The 8,468-nt window shown below is 36.3% G+C and overlaps 2 long non-coding RNA genes across 2 annotated transcripts; both read left to right on the top strand.

Annotated features, from left to right (window-relative positions):
- Positions 1–2,022: 2,022 nt before the first annotated feature.
- Positions 2,023–4,756, top strand: LOC126821281 (uncharacterized). The gene is made up of 3 exons (XR_007680392.2): positions 2,023–2,109; positions 3,815–3,988; positions 4,635–4,756. It is a non-coding gene; the product is annotated as an uncharacterized LOC126821281 (long non-coding RNA).
- Positions 4,757–5,844: 1,088 nt separating this feature from the next.
- LOC126821715 (uncharacterized) lies at positions 5,845–7,815 on the top strand. Its single transcript, XR_007680460.2, has 3 exons — positions 5,845–5,921; positions 7,168–7,312; positions 7,677–7,815. It is a non-coding gene; the product is annotated as an uncharacterized LOC126821715 (long non-coding RNA).
- Positions 7,816–8,468: the final 653 nt, after the last annotated feature.

Consider the following 8,468-nt stretch of genomic DNA (forward strand, 5'->3'; position numbering starts at 1 on the left):
ATGTGATAGAGCTGGTTAAACACATTCCAAATATAATTTTAACACAGAGATCATTGCTGCGATAGCTGAGTAATACAGGTTTCCAGAATAGGAAGTGACGAAAGCCAAAGGAAAACACAATCATCTCTCTATATAACTGACTGATGTGGCGAGTGATAACGGATATACGGGCGAATTTCTGCTCACTAATAATTCATTCGAAGACCAAAAGTTGTTGTATGAGATTGTGAGAGGATATCTGACAATTCATAAAAAGAATTGACTGCCACTAGATAAGTGAACACGAAACAAAAACAGAAAAAGTCCGTGCATTACCATGTTTTTATAAGATATAGAATGAATATAAACAAGGGAATGTACGGACTATTTCTATTTTTCTCGTGTTCTCTTATCTAATGACATTCAGTTACTTTATTGAATTGTCAGGTATCCTCTTACAGTCCCATATATCAACTTTTGGTCTTCGAAGGAATTATTAGTGAGCAGACATTCGGCCGTATATCATGTATATCACTCATCACATCAGTCAGTTATATAGAGAGATGACTCGTGTTTTCCTTTGGCGTTCGTCGCTTCCGACTCAGGAAACCTGTATTACTCAGCTATCGTAGCAATGATCTCTGTGTTAAAATTATATTTGGAATGTGTTTAACCAACTATATCACTTATGTGATAATGACTGGCACCAATATTGCCCTTTAAGGCGAGATCAAGCCATCTATTGAAATGAAGGTCCATGGGCTAAGCAATTGTATGCGCCCATACTTAGGAACACTATCATTTGGATTCTAATCACCCATCATCTAGCTAGGCATTTTCGATTTCAAGTAAGTCAATTGATTGTGCAAAATAAGTGTCATCTGCTTTTGGAGATAAAGGCAGAGGTGGGGGGTGCAAAATAAGTGTCATCTGTTTTGGGACATAAAGGGTGGGGGTCAGCCTCATTGTTAGCTTGTTTTTTTTATTATTTTGTTTTTTGTTTTGTTTTTTTATTTAAATGAAGTCGTAAGTATTGTCAAGGCAACATTAAATGCCGCTTTAGAATAGTTACGGGCTCGTATTTTCGGGATTAACTTTGCGAGGTTTTAGATTGTGCCCCATAATGGGGAGTATCGTATTAAGATGTCCTCCAGGGACCGGTTGTTCAAAGCTCCGTTAAATTGTAACGACTCGTTAACATGGAGTTAATGGATCGTTATCTTTAACAGAGAGAAAAACTGCTGCTTTTTGAAGCCCCGTTAACTTTAACACTTCTTTAACTTGCCGTTATATTTAACGGAGGTGTTGGTCTCCGTTATCTGTTTAACGATGACAGTAGTCAGCTGTCAGTCGAAGTATACCCCGAACAAAAAGTCATGGATTACCAGTGTAATTAAGAAGGGTTGGGCGATGTAGGGGGGGGGGGGGGGTATTCCATTTTCTAAGGATGAATTTCTATAGTATTCTACAGACTACAGAATTTTGGAAGCCTGTAGGAAATAATGGACCAAAATATTCTACAGTTTCTTTAGTGCAAACCCCATAATTTTTCCTACAGGTTTAGGCTTAAATTTCTAAAGGAAAAGGTAAAGTATTCTATAGATTTTTAAAGTGTTTTCTCTAGTAAATTATACAGTTATCTTTTTGTCTTCAGTTTCTTGTTAATGCTAAAATCTATAAAGTTGTTTACATGTACATTAATTTTTAAAATTTAAAATTCAGTCATTGAACAAACAGTCTTATCTTGCATTAATTTTAATCAGTCCATTAGGTAATGGATAATGAAATTGACATTCCAGCAACAGAAATTTAACAAACCGTTAGCAAAATAACGATCCGTTAGAGTTTAACGGATCGTTAAAATAACTTAGCTTTGAGCAACCTGGCCCAGGTTGTATGATAGCATATATTCATGACTTTTTGTAATGGCAATATACAAGTATGTTTTGTAAATATTGTTTTGTTTTGGGGGTTTTTCTCACAAATCCTGTTATATTTAATTCGGGATTAGGAGAATAATTTTGAAATTACAGGATATCGAATGTTTTAATGGCGGTGTTCAAAATACATCTACATCTTGTATCTGTACAGAGTTAACATATGGTGTTAATTGTGGTTCATTTAAAGCAAGTAAGTAACTCTGTGTTTTCATTAATTGACAAAAATCTATATCTATTTATTTACTGTAATGTGGATTAATACCGCGCTGATTTGTATTTTGCGGACAATATATTCCCGTGAAAAATGGCCGCCATCTTGGGAAAATGCAATATAGGTGAACATGTGATCATTTAAACAGTTGTAAATGCCAGAAATGGAATCTGGTCTATGAAAACATATATATTGACACCGAACATGACACTTAACTAAAATCAGCACATCGTCCGATTTCCTCGCCAAAAATGGACGCCATCTTGAAAATATCTTTGTAAAAGTGATGTAAAGAATCTGATATAGTCATGCAAATATTAATACAGTGCCAAATCACGGCTTATATATCTTTAACATTATAAATAAATTGAAATATTATCGCAAAAAGGCTATCCTTCAAAACATGACGTCCCATACTATGAAGACATACTGAGAAAAAATGTCAACATTGGTTTTTTGCTACTAAACGTCGAAACAAACCGAATTGGAAAAATAGTAAAAATCCCCTGCATGACGAAATGTATAATTTGATGAGCTTAATCGTCTATACAGTACCATCTATATAAATTAATTCACAAAGTGTGAATTTGCATTACCGTTTTTGATATGTAGTTATTATTTATTCTACCACACCATCATTAGAACCAAGTAATCTTACTCGGTTCCTTTTTTCGTCTACGAAAGTAACTTTGATATGCTTGGGTAGTTATTATTTATTCCTCCACACCATCATCAGAGAGAGAGAGAGAGAGAAATGGGGTTTAACGTCCACTCGACACAAACTAGGTCATTTCGGGACTAACATGTGGTTTAATTTTATTTACATAATTCGCTTGCGCGTAGGGGTCTTTAGCAGTGGGAGGAAACCGGAGGTTGGACAGGCGACCCGACTCCTTGTCACGTACAACCGGGGATTTGAAACCACGCCAGTCGACTCAATGACAGACTTTATGATACAGCAAGCGGAATTTCCCCATCAATATCACTGTGATAAGTTGCGTCAAAGTAGTTTTAGAGTTTTGGCAGATTTTTGCGTCGCGTACGTATGTGTCGATGAGCTGAGCTTAGTTCTATTACAGCAAGATGGCAGATATCTACCAAGATCACCATCAGTACTACTAGTCAAGTGCCTAGCCGACAATTTTGCAGAGGGAGTGAAGTCGCTCGACAGTCGATGAGCTATTAAAAAAAAATAATGTCGAAATCCTATTAAAAATCTTCGACTTCGACTCGACTGTAATTTTTGGTTTCACTCATGTATCATTTCAGGAAGTTTATACCCCTTTACCACAGAATAAAATCATCTTCAGATTTGCAAGGTTCCGCCTCCCTAAATTTAGAACGTAGATCAACCATCGTGGTTAAAATCACACCAAATATACACCTTCGTGTTCTAGAATACACAAAAATTCATAAAAACGCTATGATATAACATTTCAGCGTCTAAAAGTAGCAAAAATGTCGACAATGTTATACGGACCTTTTCCGTATGAAAGCTGTCCGATATGTATCCGTGTGCCGCATCACGTATGAGAAATACACACACACTAATGACGTCACACGCAAAATCCATAGGGATACGCGATACGGACCAGTAAAGAACGCTTGCCATTAAACGTCATATAATTTGTCTGCTTCCTGATACTTACACGTTATTTCATGTGTATTCATGTTTATATTTCAGGGTGTGAGATGGATCCATACGTCGTTGACCACGCTGTTTTAATGATGCCGATTACTGGAAGGAATGTTTCTCTGGAAGGAGATCTAATAACTTATAATTGTAGCATTGGTGGATATCAACCGTTTTCCACGTGCCAATCAAATGGTACCTGGTCACGCCCATCTCAATGCCTCCGTAAGTATTGTTCCCATTACTGACAGGATAATGGTAATTATCCGATAGCATTTCCGAATTTCAGTACTCAGTGAAATGGGCAATATTACACTCATTTAAACCCGTATTTATTAACAATTATATAGAATAATAAATGAATTATATGGATTCAGAAACAAGCTAGAAAGCCTACATTAATCTGTTTGTAAACGGTAAAAGAATTTCATGTTTAATTTGCATAAAAACATAATAATTCACATAATATTAATGATATATGTATAAAGTCGTGTCATCCCGTTATTATAGTCACATTTTCATCATCATCAGAACCGTGATCTCCGACAATATTTTTATTCGGCTGAATAACTTATTAAATGAACTATTTGAAAAATAAGCCGACCTTGTGACTTAGCTGACTACGGATTAGAAATGAAATGGGTTTGACGTCCCACTGCTCTGATCCTACTGAGATAATGAAGACTGACTACGGATTAGACTTGTTATTGTAAAGATATTAGTGACAATATCACAAATATCTAATGCACATTTTGATAATCTATGTTTTCTAAAATGGAGATAATACAAAATTGATAAACTATAACACATACTTATAAAAGTGATGAGAAAAAAGATAATGTGATTATTGTTTTTAATTTTCCTTCCTTAGCTGCAAGTTGTAAAGACATCAAGATCTGCAGCTCCAGCTATACCTCTGATGGTGAATATTGGCTATATCCCCCAGCAGTTGCCCATAAACCTGTTAAAGTCTACTGTCATGGCATGTCTACCACAAACCCAACTGATTTTATTACCCTTTATGGTAATAATATGGCTTATTATCCCAATAAAGAGCAAACGTCATCGTCCTCCTGTACTCCATTTGCGAAGAATAAACCAAACTCTGGTACAACAAGATTCACAAAAGTCAGGATAATATCGTCGGTACGTACCAGATGTCGATACAATTCACTCTAGATTCGTGAATATAAATTACCCAGTTATTGCAACAATGTGACTAGCTATTACGTGGAATTAGCTACATCGCCAAGTGTTCGGTTATTAGGGATTAGAAGAATGCCCGTCTTCGCTCGGGGGTCATAATCCCGAAACCGAAAGTGGTAGACTAACGCCCCCTGGCCTATGTTACTCCCCGGTCCGAGCTACCCCTATACCCCAAATTTCAGACTCGGGGCAGACCTAGTGTAGCCGCCAACCCCGAACAGGCAGACAAACAGACAGACAGACAATTGACAGGCACAAATACTAGTATAAGATTGTATCTATTACAGTAGTTGTATTCCGTAGACTTTTGTTCTGTATACTTCCAGCTCAACCACTCAATACATTTGAAACAATTTGTGGAAATCATGCATTAAGATAAATCTGCTGAAAGATAATTCAAACATTTTCATTTGCTAAACAATCTAAATAAAATGTTCCCGTTAAACATATATATTTTGGTAACACTATAGTGTGATTTCACTGACAAAATTTGATGTTTTTGTAAAATCTATACGGAAACATGTGAAGTGAATATAGCGGTCTGTTTTATAGGCTCAATATTAAAAAAAAAACACTTTAATTTACGATGTCCTGTGAAATCTGGGACTTTTCCTCTAAAACCACCAATCCGAATTCTCGCATCTCACAGCAGCCGACTAGACGAAATTGTCCAACAGAAACTGAACAGATTATACCACAGATACAATACAAAATTGCATAGCCCTTGGTTTTGCTAGGATGAAACACTTATATATTTGAATGGATAATTTTATTAATTTTGCAGATGTTACAAGTTATAGATGACGATTATACCTTCGCTTCTACCACTAATGCAGGTGGTTATTATATATTATTTGGTAATGCTATGGCCTGTAGTTTATACAATTCCTGTCCAGGTCTAGGAACGATGGTAATAGACATCACAAATACTGGACTAGTCTTCAGCGATCAGGTAAACGAGTATTTTCGCTAAAATAGAAACGAATACTAATATATTTTGGTATTTAAAGAAAGCGGCATAACTGAAAATATCATCTTATTAAAAGTATGATCGCCACACAGATTGATTGACATTGCATTAATAGATGAAATAACTACGTAATTCGCGCGTGTCTCTTGGTCGTCATATTGCCCGCTCCCCACACCCAACCCACACACACCCTGCTAATCTATCGTAGGTGCACCACAGTCCGAAATGATATCTGATAAATTTGATTTCCTGCGTGTCTGTTCATCGCCAAATGGACAACATATCTCGCTAATTGAACATTTCAACATCAAATGACAATTTCTAAAGTGAATACGTTAATATAATAGTGTCTGTGTCTATGTAAAGCGCACACGTGCACGTTTAATATTAAAATCTAATCACAGCTTCGTTATTGCAAGGGACGTAACTCCATTTTTAGATTTGAATGGGCCATGTTAGTATCAACACAGCTTCTGACACTAATCTCCATTTTTAGATTTGAATGGGCCATGTTAGTATCAAAACAGCTTCTGACATTAAGAAACACATTTTTCTCTTAGATCATCCATAATAAAAATGAGGTAATGAAATGAGGTTTAACGTCCTACTTTTCTACACCAAGAGGGCGGTATCTGTGATATAGAGATGAGGTTTTGTTTGCATCTTGACATTCGAGTTACGTTTGTCACTTTCTACATTATGTCCCTATGGGGGTCTTTTCCATTGTGAGGTAATCTTTTACCACGTGGCATTCTTTTTTTTTAACGGATTCTTTTCAAATTTGGTGTGAAGCATTGTGGTCATGAGAGGATACAATCTATTCCGGAATTATGCCTACTTAGTCGAAACCCTTTGAGGCTAGATTTTTCAACGGATTTGTTTCAAATTTGGTGTGAAGCATAGTGGTCTTGAGATGACGAACCCAATCGATATCCAGCGTTCCGCGACTTTCTGTTCTGCCCTCTTAGCTGCAGTTGTAAACGAAATATTTTCCAATTTAGATGGACCCTACACATATATGGTGTTCCGCAGGTATGAAATGAAATGAAATGAAATGTGGTTTTATGGCACGTCAGCACCCACCGGGCTATATTGCGCCAAACATATGGTGATTTATGCGAGACAAGTTAAATAAATATCACAGAAATAGTATTATATGCATAAATAAAAACAATATCACAGTAAATGGCTGCTGTGTGGGCGTATCTTTTAAAATACTACATTACAGATCTCCTGGAAACCGAGTGGATGGGCGAGTAAGATTGATCACGTGACACGAATTAATAATCAAGTTATAGAAGGACGTTGTGATGGATATTGCGGTGGCTGTATGCCTGTATCACCAATAACCTTTGAATTGGATTCCAGTTATGGTAAGTTAGTTGTTCTTATTATAATTCGGTATATTTGGCATTGTCTAATAATTTAGTCATCAGTGTTAAACCGTCTCAATCCATGTAGATATTACAGGTAAGCAAAAAAGGAATGTCGAATCCCTAATCTTATTTGTGGAAAGCTTTTGTGGCTATGACTTGGGCGATAGGAAAATGATATAAATCGAGCTTCAGAGGATGGGTATAATATGACACATTGGTCCGGGGATCACGATGGCTAAGTGTTCGGCTATCTTCCTTTTCTTTTCAGTTCTCACTTTTAAATGAGGCTATAAGAAACAGCATGATCCATGTTTACAATATTAAAGTTAACGTATTGTGCTGTATTTCTTTTTCTTTTCAGTTCATAATTGGAGTGAGGCTACAGTTGTGAGCTGTGGTGCGACATGATTCTTAGATAATAATTAACTTATCCAGGCCATAATCAACACTCGATGGCATCGGATTAGAACAGTTCAGCGATATTCTGATTTAAGCTAAAAATGGAGGAGCGAGACTTAGTTTCGAACGGCCAGTACGGTGGTTGAAATTATTGTACACGTCTTGTCAAACCTTCAAAGACTAATATCTTCGCTCGCAATAGAGTAATTTGAATGAAATTTTCAAATTATTCATTTTACATTATCTATTTTCGAAATATTATAACAAGAATGGCCAGCTCTTTATCTAAATATTACATAATGTATCTTTAATCCAATTTACTTTTTATGAAACGACATCGTTTTGTTTTGATGGTTATAATAGCGGTATACAAGAAATATTTTTAATTCGATAGTTATGTATAGCGGTATACAGGTCATATCTCTAATGCCATGGTTATTTATGGCGGTATACAGCATATCTGTGTAATTCGATGGTTATTATAGAGGTATACAGGAAATTTGTAATTCGATGGTTATTTATAGGGGCATACATGCCATTTTTAATTCCATGGTTATTTATAGCGATACATAAGACATATTTTTAAACTGATCGTTATTTATAGTGGTATACAGTATGGAAGACCATACAGCTCTTTATTTAGTCGGGGGGTTGGATGGCTGAATGGTTAGCGTGCGCGCGCTGTATCATAAAGTCTGTCATTGAGTCGACTGGCGTGGTTTCGAATCCCCGGTTGTACGTGACAAGGAGTAGG

The sequence above is a fragment of the Patella vulgata genome, chromosome 5, assembly GCF_932274485.2.
Source record: "Patella vulgata chromosome 5, xgPatVulg1.2, whole genome shotgun sequence".
Lineage (NCBI taxonomy): Eukaryota > Metazoa > Mollusca > Gastropoda > Patellidae > Patella > Patella vulgata.